Source organism: Dermacentor silvarum, chromosome 4 (genome assembly GCF_013339745.2).
Source record: "Dermacentor silvarum isolate Dsil-2018 chromosome 4, BIME_Dsil_1.4, whole genome shotgun sequence".
In the NCBI taxonomy this organism is placed as follows: domain Eukaryota; kingdom Metazoa; phylum Arthropoda; class Arachnida; order Ixodida; family Ixodidae; genus Dermacentor; species Dermacentor silvarum.
In genome coordinates, this window is record NC_051157.2 from 127278346 (window position 1) to 127300300 (window position 21955).

Consider the following 21955-nt stretch of genomic DNA (forward strand, 5'->3'; position numbering starts at 1 on the left):
CTTTTACTCCATTCTCAATTTCAGAGGGAGGCATCCCCCGATATCCCATTGGTAAGTGTTCGCAAAAATAGCCATGATAGTAACTCATTTATTCAGCCAACCATTATTATTAGATTCGTTCACTACTGTTGCCAGTATGTTTGGAGACTTCGCATGACGGTCTCTGCACAGTTGCATGTAGTTGTCACGAACGAAACGAGCCATTAAATGGTTCAGACAAGCTAAGCAAGTAACGTGAACATACATGGCAAAAAATAACCAACCCTTCCCCTACCGGAAAATGGGGGTGAGCGAAGCTTGTGTGTTTCTTCGGTGTTCCTCGAAACGAATTGCACTGACGAGCACCACGTTTTGCTCGAACCACAACCGGTCGCACACACTGCAACTGGGTCCAAGGCTCCGGTTGAGAAACTCGAGTTGAAACCTGGCCATCGCACCGGGGAAGCTGGTGCTATCGTTGCCGAGGCGTGCACCACCATTGTCGGGTTCCTGGAGGGCAAGACGACGCTGACCTTTGGCCTCAACATGGCGCTCCCGAAACTCGGGGTCGGCGGCGCTTCGCTGACGCTTGGCCTCAACATCGCGCTCCCTCAATTCGGAGTCCGCGGCTCTTCGCTGACGTTTCGCCTGGGCTTCGGAAGTCCTCACGCTAGATTCGGCACGTCGACGACGAGCCCTTTGCCGAGCGAGTTCGCGGCACCATTGCTCAAACGCAGCCTGCTCCTCGGCGGAACGCACCACGCGCGGCCTTCCTAATCGGTCGGCGAGACTGATCTCAGGCGAGGGAAGCGCGGCGGAACTCGCGCCAACCCCATTTCCTTCCCTGTGGCCCACCAAACGACCCTGATTGGCTGCGCGCGTCATGTGATCCAGCGCCGGCGCAGCTGGAACAGCGGCTCTACTCTGGGAGCAGCCGGGTTTTGTTTTGTGTGACCACGACAACGCCACCGAAACTTGCGAGCCAATACAAGCTTCGCTTGAAAAAGAAATCTTGTATGGCACGTCAGCTTAAAAGTTAATTCTTGGGAAGGGCATAAAATGCTGTTTCGCTTCCAAATAATTTCCAGAGCGATCCCCTGGCAACATCCTACTGAAAGAACGAACACCAAGAGGTGATCCTTGAAAAACGGAACACGTAAAACAACACCTGACAGTCCTACATCACCCGCACTGTAAAAAAGAAAAAAAAACATATATTTTCAAAAAGTTTTCTTTTATAGGTATTTCTTCCTTGTCCCTGTATTACTTTATCCACATTTTGTTTTCGCTTCTACATTTTTAACATTATTGCGGCCAAATTGTAATTCATATATTCTCACATCAATACCGCAGCATGAAGCAGCGGTCGACACGCAGCAAATACAGTCAAATACCTTTATAACCAAGTGCTTGGAATCTCCAAAATGCAAAATCCTTTGTTATACAAGTCACTTTGTTGCGAAAATCGCTCACAACGTACTGCTCACAATAGAGCAGGCTAAGTACACTCAGCAAGAGAAACCTTCTAACATAAATTTCACGGAGACTAGTCAAATAAATCGATTTTTTGTGAGAACTTTGAGTGAATGTGCAGGCTAAGCACATTCTGTACCTCTATAGCATTACAGCTTTTGGCATGCAGATCAAAAATGCACGACCTGGCAGTGAAATGTCGTGTCCCACTCCGTGTCCGGAGAAAGTATGCTTGAGCATGTGGTTGTCTTGGCGTCTACTAACTCTTACTCCATTCTCAATTTCAGAGGGAGGCATCCCCGAGTTTTCCATTGGTACGTGTTCGCAAAAATCTGTTTTATCTGTTCGCGGACGACCATATATTGCACCAAAGTTCGCGGCATGCTCCACGTCGAAACGCGGGAGTAACGCAAGTCAAAGCTGCACATCGCCTTCCTTGCCAACAAAATTATTGGCTCGCTTACAGTCTCTTCATCAATTCGTAGACATTCGCGTCCTTTCCGGACCTATATGGATGTGAAGACGTGGTGGATTGCCAGTTACAACAACACAAATTCGTTATCAACTGCGTCGTATTCATCACCCATCACATCCCGCTTCTGTGTTACAAGTAGCGTACAAAGTGAGTTATTACCGGAGTAGTGCAGCTTGACTAATGCTCGCTGACATAGGCACGCCCTTCAACTGCGTCTCTAATGTAGCCGTTAGCGCTAGCGCAAAGCGCAGCGCAGTGGCGCTGCGCGATGTGGAGTTTATTTTTAATCACGACATCAGCCGTCGGGGCCGCTTGAATTCCTTCGTAGTGCAGACAACCCACTTGCTGTGGTCTTCGTTGTACAGGCGTTCTACTGTATTGCCATACACACGACTCACCTATAAGCATGGCCGAGTAGAGTATGAACTGTGCGACGTCATCGCATAGCCTGCACCATCCGTTCACGTCTTTCTGGCACTCCCGTCGGTGACCCGTAAAGGCAAGCGTGCTTGCTTAACGACTTATACGTTTTGGAAGACTAGAAACAGCGCACAAAGGACGACGGACACTGGAACCGCAACGCGGCACTCTAGTCTTCCAAAATGTACCAACTCGCCCAGCTGTCGAATCTTCTGCGATTCATACGTCGTCCATGTATTTGCATCCTTCACAGATCAAGGTCCTGCTCCCGATTTCATTAGTAAGTACTGCAGTTTGGGTATATTTGCAAAAATCTCAGCTTACGAGGCACTTTTGTCTGCGCTACGAGCGTAGCATGCCTGCGATTGAAGAGAGATTCCAGCTGCGTGCAACCGAATATTCAGGCAAGAAAGGTGCTGTTGGCTGTATTCAGTTTCACAGAATGCGTTTTCTTTATCTGTTCTAATAGAAAAAAAAACCCGTCTCCTGCTGCGTGCGCCGTGTTGGTGAGTGAAAGGGTCACAAATGCTTCAATCTTATGTCACCAAACTATCACGAAAGTTTCTGCTGGCGCTGGCCAGGTCGGCGTAAGGTGAACCATCGCCCCCCAGAATGTAATCATTTGTTAGGTAACTTCGAACACGACGTGTCCAAGGTGGGCGCGCTCGTACCACGAAATACAAACAATATAAAAAATGCGGTAGAATATGCACGAGCAATGCAGCCAAACTGGAAACTCCGAAGCTGTTGTGCAGTTTAATTCACAATACCGTGATGCTTGGAACCACAGACCAAAATTAGGCCAAAGTCGCGAACCTGAGAGCAAATGAAGCTTTTCGTCGAGCTGGGATGAATCTCAGGAACGGTGGGAAACAGCGAATAGATTATAAGGATTATGTGAATCAATGTCCCATTTCTACATCTTTCAGTGAGATCAGCTTCTTCGCAATGGCAGAGGACGTGCGCGACGATACTTTGTGCTATTTAGACTAGAAATGTATGACAGCCGCGGAATCAAGCGAGAGACTCACGATCCGCGCGGTGTTAGAAATTAGCGGTTCGATCGACCAGTATATCTTGCTCTATTCACCGTAAGAGCTAAAACTGGCTTGCGACATCTGTGAAAAACCAAAATTTCTTGAGGCGGCCCTCTACCAGACCAAGATAATGACTTAAGGAGGAAGTCAAAGTTGACGATATTACAATATACAGACAGTATACCGGCATCCAGAACCGAAACGGAGACACGGAAGTCTACATTTTCTCCGATGCATTTCTTTTCACATGAAGCCCACATGGCGCTGTCAAATGAAAGTGATGACAGGGGGTCGAGGTTCAGTATTGCTAATAACAGAGTCGCTCCAGTCAAGACCGGCAATTTCACAAAATGAGTGCGTTTGGAAGCAACAGTGTGCGTGAGAATAGGATGATGCGACGAGTAATTTTAAAAGCTAAATGGAGCAGGCAAGGTTTTGTACCGACGCTACAATTATGCTTCACTAGATAAGAAATGCGAAATATCTTGATGCATTCGTTTAACACAAACTGAACAAACTAAGGGATTCGTCTATGTAAAAACAGATAAGGTACCTTAGCGGTAATGAAAATCCGGCTGATATGTTAACTAGGGCACCCGTCACGTTAAGAAAGCTTTTCTCTTTAGAACTAAGCTCAAACAGTGCGACAGAACACGGACACACAGGTAAACAAATACCACAAACCAAGCGTTGAAAGAGCGATTTTCGTCGTTCACATTGTGAAGACAGACGCGAATGGCTAAAGAGCAGAGATGAACCATCTGACAAAAATCCAGGCGATAATGACAAGCAAGTGAGACCTGATGTTTTTTTGTTGGATATACGAGGGAAGCTGACAAAAAAACTGGGCTTCTAAGTGAAAGTGAAGCTACTTTTCTGTTCTCACCAAAACACTACACTGCCAGGCAGTGTAGTATCCAGAAGGCACTGCAGTTCAACAGTGTCTCAAAGCTCGACCTGCCACGAGGGAAGAATGAGAGTAACCGGCACGTGACACACGCCAGGCGTTTCAAAGAGCGACTTGGGCACGTGAGAAGTAAGAGTGCAATCAGGGTCTAATGGTTAGAGCATTGGGCCGCTGTGCCGGAAGACAGAAGCTCGATCGCATAGTCGGCATCGGCATTGGCCGAATTGGAAGTTCACCAAGTTGGTGAGGGCTCAAGCATAGGCATTTCGCTTCGTCATTGATAATCGATGATACAGTTTCAACGGCCCTCTCACTGCGGGAAAAAAGCTACGGCCGCCGAGACTTGTCTTCTTTGGGGAGAACAGATAGCAGCTGGCTTCACTCAACAAATGAAGCCAATAGGCAATAGGACCTCTACAGACTACGCAAGTGTCAGGCATTTCAAAAAAGTCGCAGTTACGCCCGAAAGGCGGAGCATCGATTGCGATAGCAAATTAGTAGAGAGCTATACGAAGCAAGGATAGTTGTTTAATGGGCCGTATAAAGTTGTAAACATTTGCTTACTAGCTAAATAGACAAACACGGTGTCACGCGCGCATAGGTAAACATGAACACATCTGGGTCGATGACGGCGGAAACTAGCTGTGAAAACACCGGAGTAAGAAAGCGCGCCAGCAGCAGCAGGCAAATTGACTTTCGCGCTGTCTCGTCTCGCTTCAACGCGAACTAAACGTCGAAAGCCCAGCGCATACGAAGCTACCGGCCCTCGGAGCATGCACTTTGTCCCCATCGCAGATCTCTTTGAAGATGAGGCTCCCGCGGGCGCACACTTCGACCACATCGCAGATCGCTTTCAAGATAAGGTGGCCGCGCGGCCGCGCTGTGAGCAGCAGCCGACGGAACAGAACGCACCCCCTCTCCCTCTCCGTCGCTAGCTCGCTCCCGTGCCTTGCGCGCCAAAGAAGACCGCGCGCTTCCGGCCTTCCTCCCTCGCGTGCGCTTCATTGAGCCGTGATTGCCGGCTAATCCTCGTACGCTTTCACTCGCGCCCACAGCGTAGGGGCACGCGGCGACAATTTTATCGGCGTTGAACCTTATACAGAACCTCACGGCGACGCCGACGGCAGACATGCGCTTGGAGTGTCCACATAATTGCTATCGCAATAAAATCAGTAATGCCTTTGGAAGTGTGGATGCTTGGGCTAGTGGGTTCGACAACATGATAAACCATAGCAGAGAAGCACACAGGCGGAGAGAAGAGACGAGTGCTCGCCTCCCATCTTTTTTTGTCGTTCCGTCTGTGTTTCTCAGGTACGATTTGGCAGACATTTCTTTTTGATACCTAATAGACGTCTACAGGAGACATATAAGCCATTTGACGAACAGCGACCGATTATGTTACTTAGAAAAAAAAAAAAACATCCATGACACATCTAGTGCACCACGCACACCAGCAGCTATTGCGGCGTAGTGCATGACACACTGATTTGTCCAAGAACCAGGTTTTGGGCAATCAGAGCACGTCGAGTATTTTGAAGTGGTAATTATGTGTGCAGACTCTATGATTCCAAACTGTTGGAACAAGACGTCGCTGCCCGTTCTATCCACAGAACGAAACAGTTAAAACAGTTGGGCTAGACGTCTCCAGACCTATACGTACTCGTATATATGAGGAACAATAGCAGGAGACATTGGCAAAGTTTGTATGGTAATCTTTACATACGCCGTCACATCGGCTATGCAATTTAACCCTTGTAGAGACGCTCCTGCTGAGAGTTTTCTACAAAACATTTCGACTCTTGGTAGCCCGAGGAGGGGCGTCCTCTGTAATATACAGCGACATGAATATGACTTTGTCAAGTCAGTTCTGCGGAATTCCGCATGGATGAAGGTTCATGAAAGGAAAAAAAAATTGGCATGCACTCGTATGCAGCACGAAGCTTGAAAGGAAACCCACTCGGGTTTCTCAGAAACAAAGCTTCGTAGTTGAAGAAAAACTAAAAAAAAGAGAGGCCAGTCGATGGGGGTCGAGGATTAATCAGGGTGGTAGAGATGTGAAAATTTGCAAGTCGCCTATAGCAGGACAGGGGCATTTAAAGATCGCAAGCGGAGGCCTTCACCATGAAGTAGAACTTTACGTGCTGATGACAAGTTTTTGATACACTCGTATTGAAGCAGTATCGACCCTAGCTGACGCAGTCGCACTGCAGAGTTTACCACGACGGTACCAATTTGTGGTGCCATTTTAATAACAATTGTAACGACAAATGCTTAGCTTACTCTCAATACCAATTTCGTTCGCGGTTGCTGAATCATGCTCGGCAAGTTTATTACACCGAGCAGACACAAAATACAAGCAAATATTCATGTACCTTGCCAATATACAAGCATATTAAAAATGTGTATTCGTCCTCGTTTTCGCGCTCCTAAGTCATCGCCATCTTAATTCTTATGTATGTACGTTACCTCACCCGGCTGTCGAAAGAAAGGTACCGTACGGGCCTCCGTATTGTAAATGACATGTCTTTTTTATTGCGAAAAGAACAGAATAAATTTATTCCCCTGTTTGGTGTTACTAAAATAATGTCGCAGTTTCACCCTGAAAAGCGAAGCATTAATTGCGATAGCAAATTAGTAGAGAGCTATACGGAGTGAGGATAGTAGTGTTATCAGCTGTATAAACTTGCATACGCAGCAGCACCAGCAACGCGCAGAACTGTTGTCGACGCTGTCGGCGTTTTGCCCGCGTTCGCACCGAACGCGCGCGGCGTTGGTGACTGTTGCCGGTGCCTCTGGGGGCGGCTCGGAGGTTTTCGACGAGATCAGATTGGGACACTCGTCGAGCAGCGTTGGAAATCTTACCCACCTTCTCGCCTCGCAACGTTCTTATATAAATACGCATTTGGTGCCGCAGCTAGAGATGCGAAGTGCGGAAAAAACGGGAAAATTCCGGGAAAAAACAGGTTTTTTCCGTTTTTTTCGGCGCAGTTGGAAAAATTGGCCGAAATTTCCGTGGGGAAAACGTACAGAAATAAAACGTGGGCAACACCCAGCGTTGAATGTGAAAGGGAAGTGCAGAACGCGAAACAGAAACGTCGCACATGATACCGAAACACAAAACGACGGCTGACCACTCGCCATCGATATCACATAACGTCTGCTCCAGCAATGCCTCCTTTACTAAAGGAGGCATTGGCTCCAGCGTCAGCGTGGCTTCGTCATTCGGGCGCGGTTTCTCATGTTTTGGGGCCCGTTATTGTTCAATTTTGACTTTCCCTCGTTCACTTGCGCAACCTGTGGCGGAAGTCCGCATATGAATCCGTGTGGAAGCAGATTCTGCAATGGTACGGCCAATTTCCGATGTGTGGATGCACTTCACGGTCGGGGAGACCTTCACGGTCGGGGAGACATCTTGATCCATGTTTCCATAGTCGAAGCCACGACGAAATAGCCACAGAAGAGACATTTCAGTGTTCTTTGCTCTAACGGCCGTAACAATTCTAAGAAGCCGCACCCGTTCACAGAGAAATGAACGCGTTCGCGCGGTGATGCTTCTGGCTTGTCTTCGATTTGTTAAACCCTGCATTCGTTTGTGAAAAGGCAGAAAGCATTTCACTTCTGTTATTTACATAACGAGAGTTATGGCTTTTGACATTTGGCAATAAACTATTGACCGTATGCTCAAGAAAATTAGTTTTTTTCCATTTTTTCCAAAATTTCGGAAAAAAAACGTGAAAAAAAACAGTTTTTTTCCGATTGCTCACAATTCCAATTTTGCATCTCTAGCCGCAGCTAAACGTCGCCTCCCCTCCCTCCCTCCCGTCCCCCCACGGCCGTTCGCCCGACGGAAGAAGCCGCGTTTGCTCTCTATATATGGTGATTGTAAAGGAGGAAAGAGACGCTCAATTTTCAGCCCTTCAGTGAGCGTGGCGCAGAACGCGCGTTTGCTCGCCGACGTGCGTTCGCTCCCCGTGAAAGCGCGCGTCCTTCGCGCCCAGCGTTCACTCGCGTCCAGCGCGCGGCGACGATTTCATCGCCGTTGACGTCATACGGAACCTCACGGCGACGGCGACGACGACGCCGTCGGCAGAAATCTTCTTTGAGTGTCCATATAATTGCTCTCGCAATAAAAAAATTCTTGAACCTACGTGGTATCCTACCTATATGCATATTATCATAAAACTTAAATTCTATGTAGCCTCAGATTGGCCTTATTATATCTGATTCAAAAGTTTTGTTCCAGTCAAATAAAACGCAAAATGAGGAAGTATGGAATGACAAAACTGCTCTTTTCTCTTTCCCCGGACAGATAAACCGATTGTCGCCGAACAAGGTGAGTGCACTGTAACCTGTTTAAAGCAAACAAAGTTAGTCACAACTACAGTTTAGTAAAATTTCTGGTGAAATGGTAAACATTCCAGTAAAATCGTCATCAATTTGTATGCAGGCCATAAACGTAAATTAGTTTTTTTTCATAGCAATCCCGAAGTGCGAATAGCAGCCAAAGCGTAGGCACCAGATTCTGAAATTTCGAATCACAACTACAAAGTGTTTATCGCAAGGTTTACTTTCTCTGCATTTAAATTTACCTCCTGGACAACCGGCTTTGAACGAAAACTTCAGGCCATAAGGTACGACATAAAACGTATGTATGTTGCTACTTGCCAAAGTCTCGCCGACAAAAAAACGAAAAAAAAAATTACATCATGCTACCGAAACCGGCTGTCGCTTCCGAAAACGGTGCCGCCATTGGCATGCCAATGTATCCGCGATTAGCGCGCGTGAGCTTCGATGATGCGTCACAGTAAGAAAGTGCATAATAATTCCGTAATTCATTCCTGCGAAAGATTTTGCCATGCAGTGCTTTGTATACTACTGCACTGAGAGTTCAAGGAGGAACCGAAAGACCGGAAAAGTGAGGACAGGGTAGGGCAGATGGAAAAGCCAGTCAGATGACGCGAATGATTAACTCAAAATCTACGATGGAAAGGCTTGTAGCTAGGCGAGTTCTTGAAACGTGGGGCTATCAATTATTTAAAATCATTCTCCTTTAATTTCGGGATTTCTTGAGTGGTACTCCTGTGATAAAGCGTTGCAGCACAATGACAGCACAAAGCCCGACCCATAGCCATGGGTGCCCATGTCCCACTGCCAAATTCATATCCGGCGCATCCAAGAACATATGCGATATCTACAGGGCGTTGCTTAGTTATAAATAGGGTTCATATTTGCATATTGAAGGTGAAATTGAATGAAATATTCATGAAAAGCTTTTTGCAGGAATTCATTTCTATACAACATGTAACCATATTTACCAGGGAGCTAAGCCGCTGATCGGCATGCAGATTCAAGCAAGCAGCCTGACGAGCTTAAGCGCACCTGTTGCCCCAGCATTCTGTCAATGTGGCCTGTGTCGGCGACAAAAACCAGAATCAGGGATGTAGACGGGTCGGAGGAGTCGTGAATCGTGACACACACACGCGCGCGCGCGCGCGCACGCACGCACGCACGCACGCAGAAAAGAAGTTTTGTCGTCAACATAACCCCAGAAATTGTAATGTACTGCATCCTATTTGCTGGCTTCAGGCCTAATGTCAGTCCTTTGCAGAGAGCTGTTGGTTGTGCCCAATATACCACAATTGAAGAACCTTCCAACAAATGCGTGCAAATGAACGTGCAGAACACGTTGACCTCTGAGCTACGTGACGGAGGAGGTTAAGTTGTTGCTTGTTCGAGGGATGAAGCAGCAGCTTTTGCCGGGTAGCTCTGTAATTGATTCATTGGAGTAAAAATCGTGTATTTGTTTTCAAGCAGCCGCCTTTGCTCCTGAATTTTGCCAATTAAAGAAATATCGCGCACGCTGAACCTTGAATGGGGTAGAAATTACAGTGATTTATTTGTGTCGCTTTCTGCAGGCGCCGAACCGATCCAGTAAGTAGCTCTGGTCAAGTCCTTTCCATGCTTATCATCCATCTCTCTACTCTGTCTATATATCCACTGGGCCCACGCGTAATGCATGCACCAGTCACGCGGATGTCGTCTTCTGTTGAGCTTTTCAACAACTTCAAAAGCTTGCACTGGATGCGCAATGCTAAAGACAGCGGTGCTGATGGGCACCTATGTAGTCCAGGCTTTTGGGCTAGGCCAAGCACTACCCAGTCATCCCCAGCATTTTCTGGAATTTATTGATTATTGATCCATTATTCATTAGCTATTGATTGGCTATCGTAAGGTATTGGTCACGTGTTTGGGCTAGGGTAAGCACTACCAAGTCATCCCCAGAATGTTCTGGAATTTATTGATTATTGATCGATTTTCGATTCGCTATTGATTTGATATCGATTGGCTATCGCAAGGTATTGGCCACGTATTTGGGCTAGGCTAAGCACTACCGAGTCCTCCCCAGCATTTTGCGGCATTTATTTATTATTGATCGATTATCGATTAGCTATTGATTTGGGCTTCGACCCTTTCTGCACTACCGCCAGGATCGGCCCATATTTTCAGTACAAGACCCACGGACTTAAGGCTGGCTTAAACAGCTCCGCTGTTAAAAATTGACGCTTCACTCATACACCAGAAATTGAAGAGTATAAAAACTTGGAGGACGCTTAAGCTTCGCCTTTAAGGGTGGCACGCGATATCAATTAAGGATCCCTGACTGCTTCTCACGATTCTCGGCCGCTGCAGCTTATATAATCGTAATGTTTACTGGGAAACACTGGCGGCGAATGCTATGCACGAAGGCGAGCTTTCTGATAGAAACGCGGCCTCTTGCTCGGGCCGATCTGCTGTTATTGTTCGCAGTTTTAATATTAGTTTAATAACCTAACTTTGTGGGTGGGCCAACCAAAAATTTGGGGCAGGGTCAACTTCAAAATTGGGGTGGGCCAACTTCAAATCTTGGGCCTACCTAAAATTTGGGATGCATTAGCCTAAATTTGTAGATGGACGAAGTTAAATTTAGGGATGGGCACTCTTTGGGCATAGGCCAACTTGAAATCTGGGGGGCCAGCTAAATTTGGGAGTGGGCCAACTTGAAATTAGGGGTTCGCTAACTTGAAATCTAGGGGTGGGCCAAGTTATATTTGGGGGTGGGCCGGCCGAAATTTTGGGGTAGCCAACTTAAATTTGAGGGTGGGCCGAATTGAAATTTGGATGTGGGAAAGAAATTTTGGGGTGAGCCAACTTAAAATTTGGGGTTAGCCAACTTGAACTTTGGTGGTGGGCCAATTTAAACTTGCGCCCTACAAAGACAATAGCTCGATAACTAAGCATAGCTATTCGCTCCAAAAACGGGCAATAGGCTAACCATTTTGAACAACAAGGTTTAGCATTGCACTCGAGCTCGTGAGATGGTCTCCTAAGGATACGTATGGGCGACATGTTGGCACGACGCAGCACGGGGGGAAACTGCCGGGGCGCAGAACAGCACCCTTGCAGCTTCCGGGCGCCTCAAAACGCTGGCGTGATGAGAAGCACAAAGCAGTGGCAGACGAGATGACACCTACAGAATATCATCGACGTGTGTCAAGCTTTAGGTAGTTTTAGCCTGATGTCTACTGTTGTTCCACTCAGACCAATATGCGCACTACGGCGTGGTATGCAGACAGATGCTCACCAAGAACGTTAGTGTGAGCGCGCACAACACTCGTGCCCGCAGGGGAAGTATTCTGCGACGATCACTTCCAGCGATAGTATCGCCTCGGCGACAGTATCGCAGATAGGCGCGCGCTGATTGGTTGGTTGAGCAAAATAGGATGAGCTGATTGGCTGGTTGAGTACTACGTCACGCGAAGCCGATGGTATCGCCGAGGCGATCGTCGCAGAATACGTCCCCTGGCTACGCTTGCACAGCCAATTGAGAATGGCACCACAGAGCGTCCACTTGTCGTCGTCATTTTTTGCGTCCAAACGCCCACTGCGCGTCGATCACGTCTCTAGAAATTTTCTAAACAACCACGCGCATGCCGCGCATGCGTCGTCGATACCACCACAGCATGACGGCGGCCGCATCGACTGCGTGAAATAAAACATTCGGGAATAAGCCAAACGTTTCAACCGTTGTGTCGTACGTACAAACCTACTTGGAAGTTTCCTTGAAAGAAGCACAATAAATACCTTTTTTGATACAAATAAAGTCTGTCCACACCAAACGCACCAGAAACTCATCTCAACCATCACAGATTTGTTTCTAGAAATTATTGTTACAAGCATAGTTAGAAGAGTTCCGGAGAAATCTAATGACAAAATTATATTGTTCATAAACGTACCCAAAGCTATCCTAAGATTCTCCGTAAAATCGTCTTTATGACTTGTACACAGATGCAAGCTTTACTTTAAAGGAACAATTAGCATAATAAATTGAAATATATACATATTGTCATGGTGCCACGAGAGCGACAAAGACGATCCCCAACAAAACGAAAGAGACGACGTAGTGGGGCTAGCCTAACGTTCTGCCATACTGGTTGTACCGGCCATATCTTTAGCAGAGTAAACACGGTCCCACTGAACTTATCTCTGGCCGTTTTAATATATTTTAAAATACGTGTGACGTCTGGTTGAGGTGGAAACAAATAGTTTTCCCAAAATTGTGTTCGCTAAATGCAGTTCCTGCAAGTTAATGCTCCCTTAGATTCGCGTAAAGATTCATTTTTGCCCTTTCTATTTCAAGAGACGGCAGCATCATCTTGTGGTTCCTTCTCTCAGCAGCGGCGATACTGCTCATAATCGTCCTTCTTGTCACGATGTTCGTGATGCTGAACACCGGTGAGTGGGAGACTGTCGCATTGCACGTGCTGGAAATATGTTGTAGTGTCATTCTTGTTTCCGGCTTTTATTTTGCCCTGTGCATCCTTGAAGGGCATCCTAATTTGAGGTTGTTGCTACGACTACAATAGGGAAAACAATCGCAAGAAAATGCGCTGAATGCCAGCGCAGCGATTAGTGCGCGACAGACATTCACGCACTGAAGGCAAATCTGGAGCGCAATCTCAAGCAGCGCCCCTACTTAAAGGAATGAAGGTCTGTGGAGAACTTCGGATATGACAAAAATTGGTGATTAAGTGACATAGTCAACTTTTTTGTCACTCAGGTGATCTGACGGTATACGCTAAGGCATGACAGGCCTTTAAAAGTGAATAGCAAGTAACCTTTATTCGATCCTTATTTCCTCGTTTTGCCTTCAGCGAAAATATTCCAGTGTTTGCTAACGAACACTCTGTGTTGCACCTTTCTCGTCCTGGTTCATTGCGTGGTTCTTGGTACGTTGTGTTCCCAGTTCCATCGTTGAGCCATTTCGTCACCTAAGTCAGCTAATGTGACCTAATACGACATGACATTTCCGGCTTCCTTCTTTATTTTTGCTGTAAATAAAATACAGAACCCTCTAAACCTTAGAAAATATACTGGCAAGCTGGAAAGTGCCCTAAATGATTTAATACAATGTTTGTTTCTGCGCAACAGTCTTGGTGTCTCGTGACGACCCAATGACTCGCTCCATTCCTCAGTTAGCGTTCGTGGCCATAAGAAGAGCGCCCATCCATCGTTGTAGTACAGTGGCAGTGACGTAGCGCTGCCGAGGTTGAGGATGCGCGTTCAATCCAGTTCGCGGCGGCCGCATTTCGATAAGGTGAGAAATGCAATAACGCTCGAGTACTTGGGTTTAGGTACGCGTATAACAACCCCGGGTAGTCAAATTATTCTAGAGTCCTCTTCACAACAACAAACTCTCTCTCATGTGCCTAATAAGCAGGTCGCAACTCTGGCACGTAAAACACAAAATTTATTGTTAGAACGCGCCCCAAAATTTTGTTTATTTTTATTGCGATAGAAATTATATGGACACCCCAAGCGCATTTCTGCCGTCGGCGTCGCCGTGAGGTTCCGTATATCGTCGAACGGCGATAAAATCGTCGCCACGCGCCGTACGCTGCTGTGTGCGAGTGAAAGCGTACGAGGGGAGCCGGCTATTGCGGCTCAATGAAGCGAACACGAGGGAGGAAGGCAGGCCAGAAGCGCGCGGTCGTGTTTAGCGCGCGTGAGGCTCGGGGGCGAGGCGACGGAGAGGGAGGTGCGTTCGGCTCCGTCGGCTGCTGCTCACAGCGCGGCAGCGCCGTATATTGAGAGCGATCTGCGATGCGGGCGAAGTACGCGCCCGCAGGGGCCTCATATTCAAAGCGATCTGCGATGGGGACAAAGTGCATGCGCCGAGTCCCGGTAGCTTCGTAGGCGCTCTGCGTTCGACGTTTAGTTCGCGTTGAAGCGAGACGAGAGACAGCGCGAAGGTCAATTTGCCCACTGTTGCTGGCGCGCTTTCTCACTCCGGCGTTTTCGCAGCAAGTTTCCGCGGTCATCGAGCGAAATGTGTTTACCTGTGTGCGCGTGACACCGTGCTTGTCTATTTAGTTAAGAAGCGAACGTTTACAACTTTATACGGCCAATTAAACTACTATCCTCGCTTCGTATAGCTTTCTACTAATTTGCTATCGTAATCGGTGCTATCCCATTCCACTCTGTGAATGTGGGCTACCAGCGGAGCTGTAAAAGGACTACACAAAGATCACTGCACGCAGTAACACGGCAATCGCGCTGTCGCGTCTGGTCACGTCAAGAATGCTCTCAATCACCGATAGGTCGTTTGGAAACCCCAATTGTCCACACGCACGACAACTGAAGCCAAACGTTTTGTCCACGGAGTCTCGGTGGAATCGCGCATCCACACCACTTTAAGTATAAGCCTTCCAAACGCGGTACCTCCGTCGCTCCGTCTGGGTACCTTGTCGCTTGAGCCCGCCGCTTACGGGCAGCCTCCTCGGCAAGCTCCTCGCTGGTTCGTGCCGCGCCCGCCGCTCTCGCTCACGCTCACGTCCGCGGACCCGAAGTTGGCCCTCGTGAGCAGCTGGTATGTCTGTCCAGAAAGACCCTCTGAAATTTAGCATACGCACCCTTGTGCTCGTCCAATTTACTGGCGCGGTACCCGCGTCGCTTGGCCTCATTCTCAGCTTCGCGGCACCCGCCTTCCTGTCGAGCCCACCGCTTACGGGCAGCCACTCCGGCATGATCCGCGCTGCTACTCACCGCCCGTTTTCTAACTTGTCTCTTGCTGCACCAGGTGTCAGCACATGCTTTACTGGTTTGCTCCGCCTCCTCATAGAGCGCGACGTTACGTAGTATTTGGTGGTTTCTTAGCTTTCCTCTTGCTACGCCAATTGTCAGCACATGCCTTACTGGTTTGCTTTGCCTCCTCACAGAGGGCACGGAAGTTTTGAGGCGCGGACGCTGAAAAATATATGACAGGGTATAGACATATACAGCTCCGCTGTAAAACTACCCATACAGCTTTCTGTTGCTCAATACCTGCTACATAAAAGTGTTTTTCCCAGAAGACGCCCGCGAATACACGCAAAGGGCCTTGAGCGGCCAGCCACCCGGCACTTGCGCGGTCAGTCGTGCGCGCGGCCAGTTGCGCGCGCGCGCAGAGTTTGAAATTACGGGTCTGTTATTCCAGGTCTAGTTCCAATTCGCTGTTGCGTACAGTAAAATTTTTTAGAACCTTAAGGTAATGGGGTTGGCGACGGGGCAAACCAGCATTCTCAAGAGTTTAAATACTTTTTACTGTGTCAGTATCAATTTAAAGGTATTACGAGTGTTTCCTTATCTCCATATATGCTGAGTGCGATCTTTTTTCACTTGCAAAAAAGAAGCCCTTTTGCAAGTTTATCTTGCACTAAGAAGGAACCGCTAGAAATGCCTCCATTTCAATGTTGGGTTTCACGATGAGCCGCCCGCGTTCGCAAAGCTATCCAAGGTCATCTGTAGATTTTGCGGTACTTTTTCATGGGAAAACTAAGAAGTTGACGCCATTCCCAATACGGCAGCTATTATACAACTCACAGCAGGGAAGCTGTGCGGCACAACCGTCACCTGGCATGTATTCGTGGCGCTTCAATTTAGGCGTAGTTGACTGCGAGGGGTAGTCACGTGTGTTTTAATTTCCAGAGAATTCCTTTTTAACCGATACGAGAGCATAGTCTTGTCAAGATTGCGCGGGCTCCATTTCATAAAAGCTCCAACGCCATTAGTAGCAGTATGTTGTGTGGTCGTCGTTTAGAACAACGGAGCGTGCCTCTCACCGTCATCGTTAAGGCTTTAAAACCATTTCACATCAACTAGCACTCAGGACAACGATTGCCGTTGTTCCACGCATCACGACGTGCCGGAAGCTAGACATTATACAGATGCGTCTACAGTTTTAATGAACAATTAGCCAAGCGCGAAACACACGTGGACAAATATAATCCGAACAACCGCATAAGGGGTCGTACCAACAACAGCATCCAGCAATATTCCGCCACGTCTCAACAACCGGACCAGCCACTTTTTCTACCTGTCATCTGACGGATCGGACGCTTTTGACGGACAAGTGTTTATAGCTGAGAACTGCACGTGGTCCTCAAAAGTAGACATTTAGATAAAATAGTCGGGTACACATTGCAAATTATCGAAACTTTCCATCGAACGTTTAGGTATTCTCCCTTCGTTGTCGGCAACAGCCGTCGTTACACCCCTAGCCTTGCTGCATGTTTCCTGAGAAAATTCGGCGTTTTATATTTGTTCTAGAAAAACAGTCGGAACGGAGCAACAAAGAGCATGCCGCCGTCAATAAAGAAAGATAAGTGATGTTTCACTTCGCGAACACGGGTGACGCGCAAGCGTATGTGTGTTATAGGGCACATGAAGCTATGGGCCTTCGGTGCGCCTTGACGGCTATACACTGTCCACATCGCAGATCGCTTTCAAGATAAGACTCGCGCGACCGCGCCAATGAGGCCGCAAGTTCTATTTCTCAATCGGGCAGCAACAACAGGCCTATCGGAAGTGATAGCACTAACTTTCAAATATGAGACCAGGTGGCGTTAGTTCACTGGACAAGAAAATGCGCATTCATGTAAACAGTGGCGTATGATTATGGGTGGTAGTATAAAAATACAATACGCTTCTATTGTATCCATGCAAACGCGGTTCACGTCTGTCCTGCTTCGCCGGGAAGCTAAATTTGCTTTTTCCGCTGCTGCATCATGCTTATTGTGTATCCATATTGTCGCTAAGCTAAATCTTAAGAGGAAGCTTTAAAAGCTCGGGCGCAACTGCGATGCTGCCGATTCAAATACATGTAAAGCACAGAAACGCTTTTTACAGCATGAGCTGTTATGGGCTCATTGGAATAGCCGTTTCGGTTCACGATGTTGTCTGCCGCCGCCGCCGTGTAACCGCTATCGCCAGAAATGCGAAAAAAAGTACCCGGTCTCCGCCGGGATCGAACCCAGGCCCGCTGCGTACTTTACCACTGAGCCACGCAAGCGCTGCAGAAAAATGCCCTTAAACGCGCGCAGGCGGAGTCGACCCGAGCCTCCGCCAGTATGGTGGCACCATTTGCGCATGCAAACGCCGCGCGCGCAGGCGCAGATGGTGAGATGCGATTCAGACGAGGCGCGCAATCACCGCAATCCCGATGTTAGATGTGTGCCACGTATTCTGGGTACCTCTTTGGTACACGTTATGACGTCTCCTCGCAAGGTACGAACTGCTGCTAAAGAAGCGAATCGTAGAGCTACGTGCGTGGCTACAACCAGGCATCATCGGGTTCAGCAGACTGCTGTGCAGAGAGCATTACAAGCCGCAGCTCTCTGTCGACGCCGGGCGGACAGTTCAGATCGTTCTCGTCAAAATCGAGGCAAAGATACTTTGCTGCAAAGACCATGTTGTGCGTGGTGCCGGAATTGGAGCTACAGTTGCGCAGCTCAACCAGCTTACGCTCTGACTGTGCTGCGTGTGCCGCGCAGGCCTGTGCCTTTCTGAGATAGCCACTAGGCCGAATGTAATGAAACTTGCTGCATTTGACAGAGAAAATTAAATTCTAGTGACAGTTCGAAGCGGAACTTCCATTCAAGGTCTGAATTTTTTAAAAGAAATTTTCAACAATTGGCAAGCTTGAAAAAAGAATAGAAGCAAGATATTTACAAAATCCTACCTCTGCACCAAGAACAGGTATCCCAGTTCTGCAAACTGCACCCGTCAGCGCATCCAAAGCGGACAAATTTCGTATATTATTTTTATCTTACGTGAATTTGCTACTTTGTTTAAAAGGTTCTGAAAAAGTCGTACTTACATATTGGTGGTACATTTAATGGCCATTTATAATACATCAATGTTGTACAATTTAAATGTACTGCTAAATGCAATATACATAATTGTATTATTGTCTTTTTATTGCCGAGTTACATAGATGTAAACCTCATAGCTTCGCTTTCTGAAAATTTTCGATTTTCAATAACGTTTTTAAAAATTGATGGCCTAAATCGAAATTTCGCTAGCAACAGGCACTACATTTTTAACTTTTTCTTTCAAAAGCAACAAACTTTATCAAATTCAGTGCAGTGATTGCCTAGAAAAACAATGTCTCCTTTGCTATGTATTTAGACAGGATCCCCCGAGCTAAAGCTTCCTCTTAAAGGGACACTAAAGAAAAAAAATGATTGCACCTACATTAGGAAAACAAAAACAAAACAAAAAACATACTACATTAGCAAAAAAAAAGACACTCTTAACATAAGAGCGTCAGTAAGCCAGAAAAAAAAAAAAATCCCCGACCCTTCCACTCCGCGAAGATGGTCGACCAGCAAAGCTGTGAATTGCGCTAGTTGCCGGGGATGGGACGCATCGGCGTCCACGGGCGACGACGTTCCTAGCGCGTTGCGGCCCTTGCGGGGGAGGGGGTGCGTCGGCGTCCACGGGCGACGGCGTTCCTCGTGCTTTTTCTACGACCTTCCCAGACAGGAGTCCTTGACCAAAGCTCCGTATATAACCAACGCTAACGCGAACTCCTGTCACACCCCACTCCTCCGCTGAACTACTTTTTTCCTACACCGCTACTGGTTGGCACGCCTCACGCTCTCCACCATCACGAATGCTTGTCTTTCCTGTGTGCCTTCCCTGATGGTTTGTTTGGGGTGCTGACTTCCCAGGTCGCGCTGAAGATGTGGGCACCATAGGCGATTACGAAGACCAAGGCAATGGCGGTGGTCTTGGGAATGAGGTCACGACAAGAAGAACAGCGGCTCGTGTAAGGACGACTACACGGCCAAGCACGTCCGCGACAGGTACAGCACCACTATGGTTCAAGGCAAACCAAACATCAACCGATTGTCGTGAAATGCCTCTTTTGATTTAATTCTTGGATTTCTAATTTGGTTCCATAGCTGACTTCCTCAGCGCACCTATTCACTCTGCTCTTTCGAGATCTAAAATTTTACAGAAAGCACCATTTTATTTGCTGGCGTCTTTGCGCACAAATGCAATATCGGTTCGTTCGCAGGCTCTTTTAACAAAAAGCTGTTTATGGCTTTGTATTCTGCAGAGTACCATTTCTAGAATGGCAGGGAACCGACGTCATCGCCCGACATAGTTCAGCTAAGTGAAGCCAGAACAAACATGTAGCCATTTCGGACCCATTGGTGCCCTTCACTGGAAGTGAGGGATGCTCGTACTTTCGGTAGCGACAATTTCTAGTAGCCAGAAAAGTTAGGTTGTTGGCTCGGTTATCTTTCCGTGCCTGATCCTTGACAGCGTACAAGACAAGCACCACAGGCCCTTATGGTGTAAATTTTATGTGTATTAAGTTCTCGAGTATTTGGCGCCATTACATGCATGATATGTTACAGACTTGCTCAAACTAGTTGCAGTCATCACACTATTGCGCAACGCTTAAAGGCACGGGATGGGGTTCACATGAAAAACATGAAACATTCTGGCCCTTTCGGTTCTTGTTTGCGCACGAAAACTCGCATTTCAAGAGACGCTTGTCGGGAACCGAGGGGTCGCAGCGGAGCGCCAGAACAAGAGGGCCCAGATCAGCAAGCTTTCGGAACGGACTAGCACGTGCCGTCCTTGCGCCGCTGGCACGCGCCGCGCAACCTTATTTTAGGGGCGAAGCTCCTTATAGCGGCACCCGTTCGTCCCCGTCGTCGTCGTCGTAGTAGTAGTGTGTAACCAGTCTGAGAAAAATGAGAAAAAAATTCCGAAGTTGTGTCCGTAGCGCGGAATCGAACCAGGGACCCCTCGCTTGCGAGCGCGCGGCGTTCGCCCACTACGCCACGAAGCGGACATGGACACACGTGAGGCTGCAGCGACGGGCTGCAAATAAAACGCGCATAGCATGGCGTTTTCAGCGCAGCTTAAGAAACTAGGGTCTTTAGAGTTACGTATCTATGTATTTTCTATTAAAGGAACACACCTCCTAAAACTTACCTAGTGATGTTGCGCCTCAGATATGCGTAATATTTACTTTGTGATCGATAACGTTCACAAGTATGAACAGCCGTACCAGTTTAAGTAGTGTGGGCGGTAAGCAAGTGGTCCAATTTTGGCCGGGTGGCTGAATCGGGTGACAGACAGACAAACAGACAGACAGACAGACATACAGACAGACCAAATTTTCAGCGTTTAAGTTCCCCAAGAAAGACTATCGTCTTTAATACCCAACATTAACGAAAGGCCGCGTTTCTAGCGCGTTTCTAACGCGTTTGTGCTAGCGCGTTACGGCCCGTGTAAGAAGCTGTTGTAAGACGCTGTGGCCTCTTCGCCTTACCTTCAACGCGTTTCGAACGCGCTGCCCAAAGCGGTGGCAAGTCAAGTTCAAGTCGAGGAGCGTTTATGAATACGGGGGGGGGGGGGGTATACTCTCTCAGCAGTCATGTGATGGCGTCGGCAAACGCGGTGCACGTTTCGGCATGTGTAAATGGCTGCGTAAGACGCTGTGGCCGCTCCCCCTTACTAGAGAGTACTGCACGTTTCTAACGCGTTTGTGCTAGCGTCCCCTTAAGCGGGAGATCCGATGATTCCCTCCGGAGCTTCGCTCACTCATCATCATTCACCCCGTGGATATGCTGTGATTTTTTTTTGTCGTTAGTCGCAGGCGGCCCCAAGGCGCCGGCCGAGAGCGCCGACCTTAGCGTCCCCGCTTAGCAGCGTCGGGGGGCGCTACAGGGCCCCCCGCCCAGACGGAGCGGCGAAATGTACTCGCCGACGAGGCAGGGATGAGGCTGTAATAGTGTAAAGCAGATCGACGGGTGCGCCGGCGACATCCGCGGGGAGCTCCTTGGTAGGCATCTCGACGTAGGCCGGTTTGAGGCAGTCCAGCGAAACGCCTTCTTCGCGACCATTCAACAGGATTTTGGCGGACTTCTGCGTCTTGTGGAGGACACGGTACGGTCCGTCGTAGGGTGGTGTAAGAGGCGCCTTTATAGCGTCTCGTCTGAGGAACACGTGGGACGAAGACTCAAGGTCCAGGTGCACAAGGATGCTGTGCTTGGATGATCGAGGCGGTACGGGGCGCAGTTGCTGAATGCAGTCCTGTAGGCGTTGGAGGTATTGTAGCGGCTGGGGTGAGGGTGCCGAAAGAACGAACAGGTCTCCAGGAAGCCGCACGGGTGCGCCGAAGACAAGTTCGGCTACTGAACAGCCAAGGTCGCGACGAAGGACGGCACTTAGGCCGAGAAGCACCATAGGAAGGTGGTCGACCCAGTGCTCTCGATCCAGGCGCGCAGTGATGGCAGCCTTGAGTTGGCGATGGAGCCGCTCAACCATGCCGTTGGCACAGGG

At 48.2% G+C, this 21955-nt stretch overlaps 1 long non-coding RNA gene across 1 annotated transcript; it reads left to right on the forward strand.

Annotated features, from left to right (window-relative positions):
- Window positions 1-1738: 1738 nt before the first annotated feature.
- Window positions 1739-13065, forward strand: LOC125944785 (uncharacterized). The gene is made up of 3 exons (XR_007466496.1): window positions 1739-1766; window positions 8601-8624; window positions 12969-13065. It is a non-coding gene; the product is annotated as an uncharacterized LOC125944785 (long non-coding RNA).
- The last annotated feature ends 8890 nt before the right edge of the window (window positions 13066-21955 follow it).